This window comes from Oryctolagus cuniculus, chromosome 5, assembly GCF_051225735.1.
Source record: "Oryctolagus cuniculus isolate XC-2025 breed Fujian yellow rabbit chromosome 5, ASM5122573v1, whole genome shotgun sequence".
Classification (NCBI taxonomy): domain Eukaryota; kingdom Metazoa; phylum Chordata; class Mammalia; order Lagomorpha; family Leporidae; genus Oryctolagus; species Oryctolagus cuniculus.
In genome coordinates, this window is record NC_142871.1 from 159,642,701 (window position 1) to 159,650,572 (window position 7,872).

A 7,872-nucleotide genomic window follows, 5' to 3' on the forward strand; every position below is an offset into this window, starting at 1 on the left:
GCCAAGAACCTCAAGGTAAGGATGTGCGCACTGTTGGGATTGAATTGTTAGGACTAAGATAAAGTGGATCGCTCCCACAGAGCAATGTGTATAGTTTACGGCCATCAGTGAGAATTTGTCTCCTTTTCTACAGTCCGAACGTATTATTGTCTTGTCTTTGTGTGTCTCTGTGTTGTTATTTCTCTTCATGGCTTTAACTTTCAGAGAGTGGCAAGGAATCATGGGCCAGCAGGTAACTACACCACTGTTGCGTACTTCACACTTCCCAGACTTCTGATCCAGGGCTCTTGACCTCTCCGTGAAAGTGAAAAAAGGTAAATTGGTAACTCTTTGTTCGACTGAGTAGCCCACTTTTGTAGGGCTGGCCCCCCGAGGGGACATTTGACCAGTCAAGAATAAGCAGGGATGGCTGATGCCTCAGCTCACTTGGCTAATCCTCTGCCCACGGTGCCGGCACACCAGGTTCTATTCCCTGTCGGGGCGCTGGATTCTGTCCTGGTTGCCCCTCTTCCAGGCCAGCTCTCTGCTATGGCCCGGGAGTGCAGTGGAGGATGGCCCAGGTGCTTGGGCCCTGCACCCCATGGGAGACCAGGAGAAGCACCTGGCTCCTGGCTTCAGATTAGCACAGTGCACCGGCCGTAGTGGACCAGCTGTAGAAGCCATTTGGGGGGGTGAACCAATGGAAAAAGGAAGACCTTTCTCTCACTGTCTAACTCTGCCTTTCAGGAAAAAAAAAATAGAATAAGCAGGGTCAAAGAGAAGATACTGATGCCAGGGCACCATGGTCACCCTGACCAGCTGCCCTACATCCTGGTCTGGCAAGATTTGGTAGAAACTCCCTTTCCTGGTTAAAGCCCTCCTTACCCCTTCAGGAATAGACTCCAAAGATTTTAGCCATCCATCCCAGCATAGCAGATAAAAATAAAACTAAGACTTCAGCCTCAGCACCACTCTATTCCATTTTTCAGGGCAATGCTGACGATTTAATTTATCATCCTCCCTACCAGCTGTGACTGGCTGTGGTAGGGCCAGTGGAGGGGGCCCGGGGTGGGGGGGTACAAAGAGCAGCTCCCCAGGGGCCCATAGACTCCACCCCACTGTGCCATTAGCAAGTGCTGAAAAACCCCTGTGTGTGTGGAAGGGGAGGCTTCTGATGCCTCCCCCATCTCCTGGTGCGGCTAGGTGAAGCAATCCCAGTCGGGATCAGTGCCTGTTCCGGAGGCCTATTGTCTCTTGTTTTACGACACTGACCAAAGGGGATACATTATGGGAAAATTCCATTCAAAACCAACTGTTCTAAACTGTATGATAAAAACTTTAAAAGGGTTGCAAACATAAAACTGTTCTAAGTAAAAGAGGGACATTTTAGACTTTCAACTCTCTTTGCTTTGTGGTATGTTAACTCCACCCCTTTGCTGGGGTAGGGGGATGAAAGGTCAGCTGCCTGTCGGCATGGGGCAGTGATAACTTGAAAAAGTCTCCTAAATCAAGAGTTAACAATCTCCAGTTATTTTTTTTTTTTTTTGACAGATAGAGTTAGACCATGAGAGAGAGACAGAAAGGTCTTCCTTCCATTGGTTCACCTCCCAAATGGCTGCCATGGCTGGTACTATGCTGATCCGAAGCCAGGAGCCAGGTGCTTCCTCCTGCTCTCCCATGCGGGTGCAGGGCCCAAGCACCTGGGCCATCCTCCACTGCCTCCCAGGCCACAGCAGAGAGCTGGGCTGGAAGAAGAGCTACCAGGACCAGAACCCGGTGCCCATATGGGATGCCAGCGGCGCAGGTGGAGGATTAGCCAAGTGAGCCAGGGTGCCAGCCCCTCCAGTGAGCTTTTAACCTATGACACCCCAGGCCCCTGGCCCACAGTCACTCTTGGGACCTGTCTTGCTGCTGCCTGAACAACTTTCAGAGATGGTACCAGGTATCTGACTGCTGACTGGATACAGCTTGGGACACTTGTTTGGTGAAGTTCTAGGCTCAAATTCAACTTATAGTCTAGGGAGACATACTTGATAAATAACAGACTCATACATAAAATTGCTAGAGTTATGGCTTTTATGATAATTTGATAAAATGTAACTAGACATGAAGCTTAAAGAAATTTATATTAAAAACCAAAAGAGCCACTACTTTGTAAAAAAATGTTTTTGCTGTGTAATCTGCTAGGCTTGTTTTGTTACTGGGTTTAGCAGGTCCAGCAAGGTAACAATGGGTAATCGGAGCTTTATTATGGCCTCTAAGGTGGATCTTACAAAGTTAAAAATCTTTTGGTTTAATTTAAAAAGAGTCTATAAAGTAAATGACCAACTTTTAATGTAAAATAACTGTCAAAGGCCACTTTCCATCTAAAAGTTAGGGCAGAGTCGTCATCGTCACTGCTGCGGCTGCGACTCTTCAGGGAAACCTGTACAAGGTACAGAGAAAAGAGAGGCCATGGGCCACTGGGCCCAGCCAATCAGATGGCCTGGGGGCCTATTGCACTCAGTGGCAGGCATTGTGGAGGGCAGCAGAGTGCCTGTGGTGCTTGCTGCCCCTCCCACTCACCAGGGAGCCCGAGCCACCTGCTGGCCCAGCAGCAGGGAAATGCCCAGGTCCTTAAGGTTGCAGCTCTGCTGGGCTGAGGGTGCTGGAGCCCAGCACAGCAGCTCCGGAGGTCACTGGAGGTGTACCTGGTGATAACTAGATAGGCAGAGCACCCAGATAAGTTCCTATATAAATTCTTGGTTACAAATTGCATTAACTCAACCTCCTTGGATATGGTCCTGCGCTAACAGACAGGAACAGAGCAAAATTCTTGAATGTGTGTGTGTGTGTGTGTGTTTTTTTTTTTTTTTTTTTTTGACAGGCAGAGTTAGACAGTGAGAGAGAGAGACAGAAAGGTCTTCCTTTTCCGTTGGTTCACCCCCAAAATGGCCGCTACGGCCTGCGCGCTGTGGCTGGTGTGCTGCAATGATCTGAAGCCAGAAGCCAGGAGCAAGGTGCTTCCTCCTGGTCTCCCATGGGGTGCAGGGCCCAAGCACCTGGGCTATCCTCCACTGCCCTCCTGGGCCACAGCAGAGAGCTGGCCTGGAAGAGGAGCAACCGGGACAGAATCCGGCACCCCAACTGGGACTAGAACCCGGGGTGCTGGCGCCACAGGCGGAGGATTAGCCTAGTGAGCCGCGGCACCGGCCAACTAATCAGGCTATTTAGATTATGTTAGAAATACTGTCAAGATGTAAAGTGGTGATAAATTTTAAATTTTAATATAAAATACTACTGCTACAAATGTCTAAAAATTAAAAAGTAATGATCTAGTATTACTATACATGATGGTTATCTTAATAAAAAAATTTAAAAAGGGCCCTAAAGGCATAAAAGGGTTAAATGCTTTGTAAAATCCTACAAGTGCTTTCAAAAATGCTATGTAAAGTAAGCAAGTGCTTCTTGTTAAGTTTATAATAAGTTTAAATGTAACTACTTAAAGTCTTTTGTCATTCCCCAGTTTTGAATATGTTCCAATGGACTTTTTCCAGCCACTTCTATTGTATTCAGTACTTTGGGATGACTCTGTAAACAGATAAAGCCAATAATGTATTACAGGTACCAACTAAGAAAAGTATGGTTAACTGAGGTTACTAAGAGCAGAAAGTAATTTAAATCAATTGGTAATTTACAAAAAATTTAAAGATTTTAAATGCTAATACTAAGACTGCTTTATTGTTCCATCTTGTATGTTATATGTGTATACATATGTCTACACGGGAAAATATATCAAGAGCTTTATTTTAATTGGCTTATAGATAAAAGATTGTTCATAAATTTAAACTGCCAAAATTAATCAAAGATACATTTTGATTCATGTGACCTGAATCTCTGTATCAGATGTTTTAAATCTGTTGGTTATAAAAACTAAAATAGTTTTTATATATTTGTGCTTGAGTTTGCTAGTTAAACTAGCTACACCATGTTAAATATTTAAAAGATATTTCCAAATACTTGTATTCTTAAAATTTATAGAAGGCATTACACCTTCTGGTAAATGTTTTCCTAAGTTGTTATCTGATGGTTAAAATTACTTGCTAAGTTTCCATTTGATATTGCTGTTGTCAGCAAACAATCTGGGACTTGCCCCCTTGTTTCTCTATTCTCTTTAAGATGGACAACTGACTATTCTAAAGAACTCTGTAGATGTACAGTTTGATTTTTAGATCTTATAAAAATGGCTAACATTTTCTGTAATAATCATATAGCCAAAAGGAGAGTTTAAATTGTAATTTCACAGCTAGGCTTACTTCGCCATGGGCACAGTAAACAGGCAAAACCTCCTTTTCAGACCAAACAAGAAAAAAAAAGGTTTAAAATGAGGGCATAACTTTCCTCATGGGCATTGTTTGCCTTGAAATAAAAACTACCAGAACATGCCTGTGACTGTAGACTTCTAGTTTAGGCCACAAAGATTAGAGATGGGACTTGAGCATCCTTGACATAGATCCTCTGGTCTGCTCTAACAACAACAACAACAACAAAAAAAAAAAAAAAAAAAAACAAGGAGGAAAAGAAAGCTAGGCATCAGAAACAATGTAGATAGGTGGCACGGAAGCCGGCGCCGTGGCTCACTAGGCTAATCCTCTGCCTAGCGGCACCGGCACACCAGGTTCTAGTCCCGGATGGGGTGCTGGATTCTGTCCCGGTTGCCCCTCTTCCAGGCCAGCTCTCTGCTGTGGCCAGGGAGTGCAGTGGAGGATGGCCCAAGTGCTTGGGCCCGGCACCCCATGGGAGACCAGGAGAAGCACCTGGCTCCTGCCTTCGAATCAGCGCGGTGCGCCGGCCGCGGCAGCCATTGGAGGGTGAACCAACGGCAAAGGAAGACCTTTCTCTCTGTCTCTCTCTCTCTCACTGTCCACTCTGCCTGTAAAAAAAAAAAAAAAAGATAGGTGGCAGGCCTATTAATGGCTGCTCTATACAGTGATCTGCCATCAAGGAGACCTAACAGGTCAGTCCACTGCATTGGTTTTCGACGTGGAAATTCAGGGCTTCTGCAGAAGTCAGCTTATGAAGAGCCCTGCCAGCCCTGCCAGCCAAGAGTTGGATCTCTGGAAATGGGACTGCCCCGAAGTCAAAGGACACCCAGGTCAGAGCCACAGATCTTGTCAGCTCTAAACTGAAAAATTTCACTCAGCCCGGCTTCCGAAGTAACCACCGCTGCAGAGGGGACGGCCAAGTAGGGTCGGTAACACTGCAGGCAGAACTGTAAATTTCCTGTTAGAGATGCCACCTGCCTTTACCCGGCCAGCTCTCCTCCCAGGCCAGCTGGGTAATGAAAGTCAACAGGGTGCCTTCCCAAGGAGGTTCACACCTCTCTTATGTACCCCATGTAAAATAAATAAATAGGTCTGGGCCTCATAACTAATAATGCCTTAAAGCCCACAGGATGGAGGAATGTTGCTTTTATGCTGATAATACAGGGGTAGTCCGAGAAAACATAGCGAAGGTGTGGAAAGGTTTAACAAGACGGGAAAGGGAGCAGATGTCGCAGGAAGGATGGTTTGGGGCCTGGTTTAATCGATCCCCTTGGCCGACCGCCCTTACATCCACCCTTCTCGGGCCCCCTGTGATGCTTTTGTTAGCTTTGACCATAGGCCCCTGTATTCTTAATAAGCTTGTAAACTTTGCAAAGGAAGAGTGAACACCATCCACCTCATGGTTTTAAAGCAACAGCATCAATCCTTTTCCTCCAATCCAGAGAATTCCTCTGTTTAAGTTACCTGTCAGAGGGGGATGTGAGAGGCCAGAGCCACGCCATGACAGGCTTCTCACAAGACAAAGGAACTGGCTAGGCCCAGGACACTTCCCCTGTGATGAAACCTGACACTGGACAGTCCTTGGTCCCACAGGGCCAGGTGGGGGCAACCAATAAGGTGGGCCGTCCTTGGTCCAGCAGGGCCAGGGGAAAGAAGGAATGTGGATGTAATACTTGTTTGCCTGGGGACTATAAAAACACCGGAAACAAAGAGAAGGGGAGTCTAGGTCTCCCAGCACTGTGCTGCACGGGAGGCCAGGCCCCAGCATGCTGGACCTACAATTAAGTCCCTTTGTTCTCTGCATTTAGGTGAGTCTTGCTGGTTCCTTCTATCTGGGCGATCCGGAACACAACACTGGAATAGTCAGTTCTCAGGCCTCCACCCCCTTTCTGTAACTGTACTTAGTGTCACTGCACAGAACTGCTTCACCTCTAAAACCCTAGTCTCTAAACACCCTACTCTACCCATTACACACACAATAGTTACTTTACCTTTGATTGCTACTCTTTTCCATTCACCCAGTTTACCAGTGCCATACTGATCTGATCTCTTACAACCCAGCCCAATCCCAATCTCCAACCATTTGTAAGGACCTTGCCCGTCAAACACAACTTCCTTACATAGTCTAACTGTGGCACAACCCAAGTTTCCCACTCTACATTGCTGGAGAAAAATCACTGGGTCCCCAGCCACTGAAATTCATGGTTTCCTATCTGGAATGATTCTCTAAGGCATTCCTCAACCTTTTAACCAGGCTTTGTTCAGTTTCTTCAGTCTTCCTGGTGGCTAATATTAAAAATGTGAACATTATCTATGGTAAATGGATCAAAGCAATCTTGAATCTTGGAGATAAGAATGATAAATGCAATAATTCAGGGGTTTTTTTGTGTGTGTGTGTGAGCAGTTTAACTTACTTATGTCAGTAACTTCCTACTGTATCAGGAGCGGGGCTCTCCAAGAGAGAAAAACCCAAGAAACTTGTCAAAATGGAGTATTTAAATATATATATATATATGTATATTTATATATAAAATTTATTTGAAAGGCAGAGTTACACAGAGAGAGATGTTCCATCCACTGGTTCACTCCTCAAATAGTCGCAACAGCTGAGGCTGGGCTGGGCCAAAGCCAGGAGCCAAGATCTTACTTTGGGTCTCCATACAGGTGCAGGGGCCCAAGCACCTGGGCCACCTTTCTCTGCTTTCCCACGCAGGGAGCTGGATGGGAAGTGGAAAAACTGGGACTCAAACCAGCAACCATATGGGATGCTGGCATCGCAGGTGGTGGCTTAACCCACTATACCACAACACTGGCCCCTAAAGTGCGGCCTTTTAAGCACAATTCCAGGGAGCAGAATAAAAGCTAACAATCAGAGAGGGGACAAAACCCATCAGAGGGCTGGAATTATAATCCTGTCTAGCCTGCTTGTGGTAAAACAAAGAAGCCATAGGATGGGGGAGATAGGAAACTTCACCTTTCTAGTCTCATGACAAAACTAGAAACTCAGACGGGTGCAACTGGCATTTTTGTCTTGCTAAAGGCAGCTTAAGGGGCCGGTGCTGTGGTGCAGCAGGTTAACATCCTGGCCTGAAGCACCGACATCCCCTATGGGCGCAGGTTCTAGTCCTGGCTGCTCCTCTTCCGATCCAGCTCTCTGCTGTGGCCTGGGAAAGCAGTACAAGATGGCCCAAGTGCTTGGGTCCCTGCACCCGTGAGGGAGACCTGGGGGAAGCTCCTGGCTCCTGGCTTTGGATCAGCACAGCTCTGGCTGTTGCGGCCAATTGGGGAGTGAACCATCTGATGGAAGACGTCTCTCTCTCTCTCTCTCTGCCTCTCTTCTATGTAACTCTTTGAAATAAATAAATAAATCTTTTTTAAAAAAAATAAAGGCAGCTTCAGAGGAGAATAATTTAGCTCTAATGCTGTATGTCCTTTAGGTTCTGAGTCAGTTACTTTCATGGCACTAAGGGCTACTACTGCTATCTTCTGGATTCTTCTACATTTTCTAACTTTGAAAAATGAGCTAATGTGTGGCCTACCAGTAAAAACAGCTGTACCCTTCATACTTTATCAATGAGACAAAAACAAC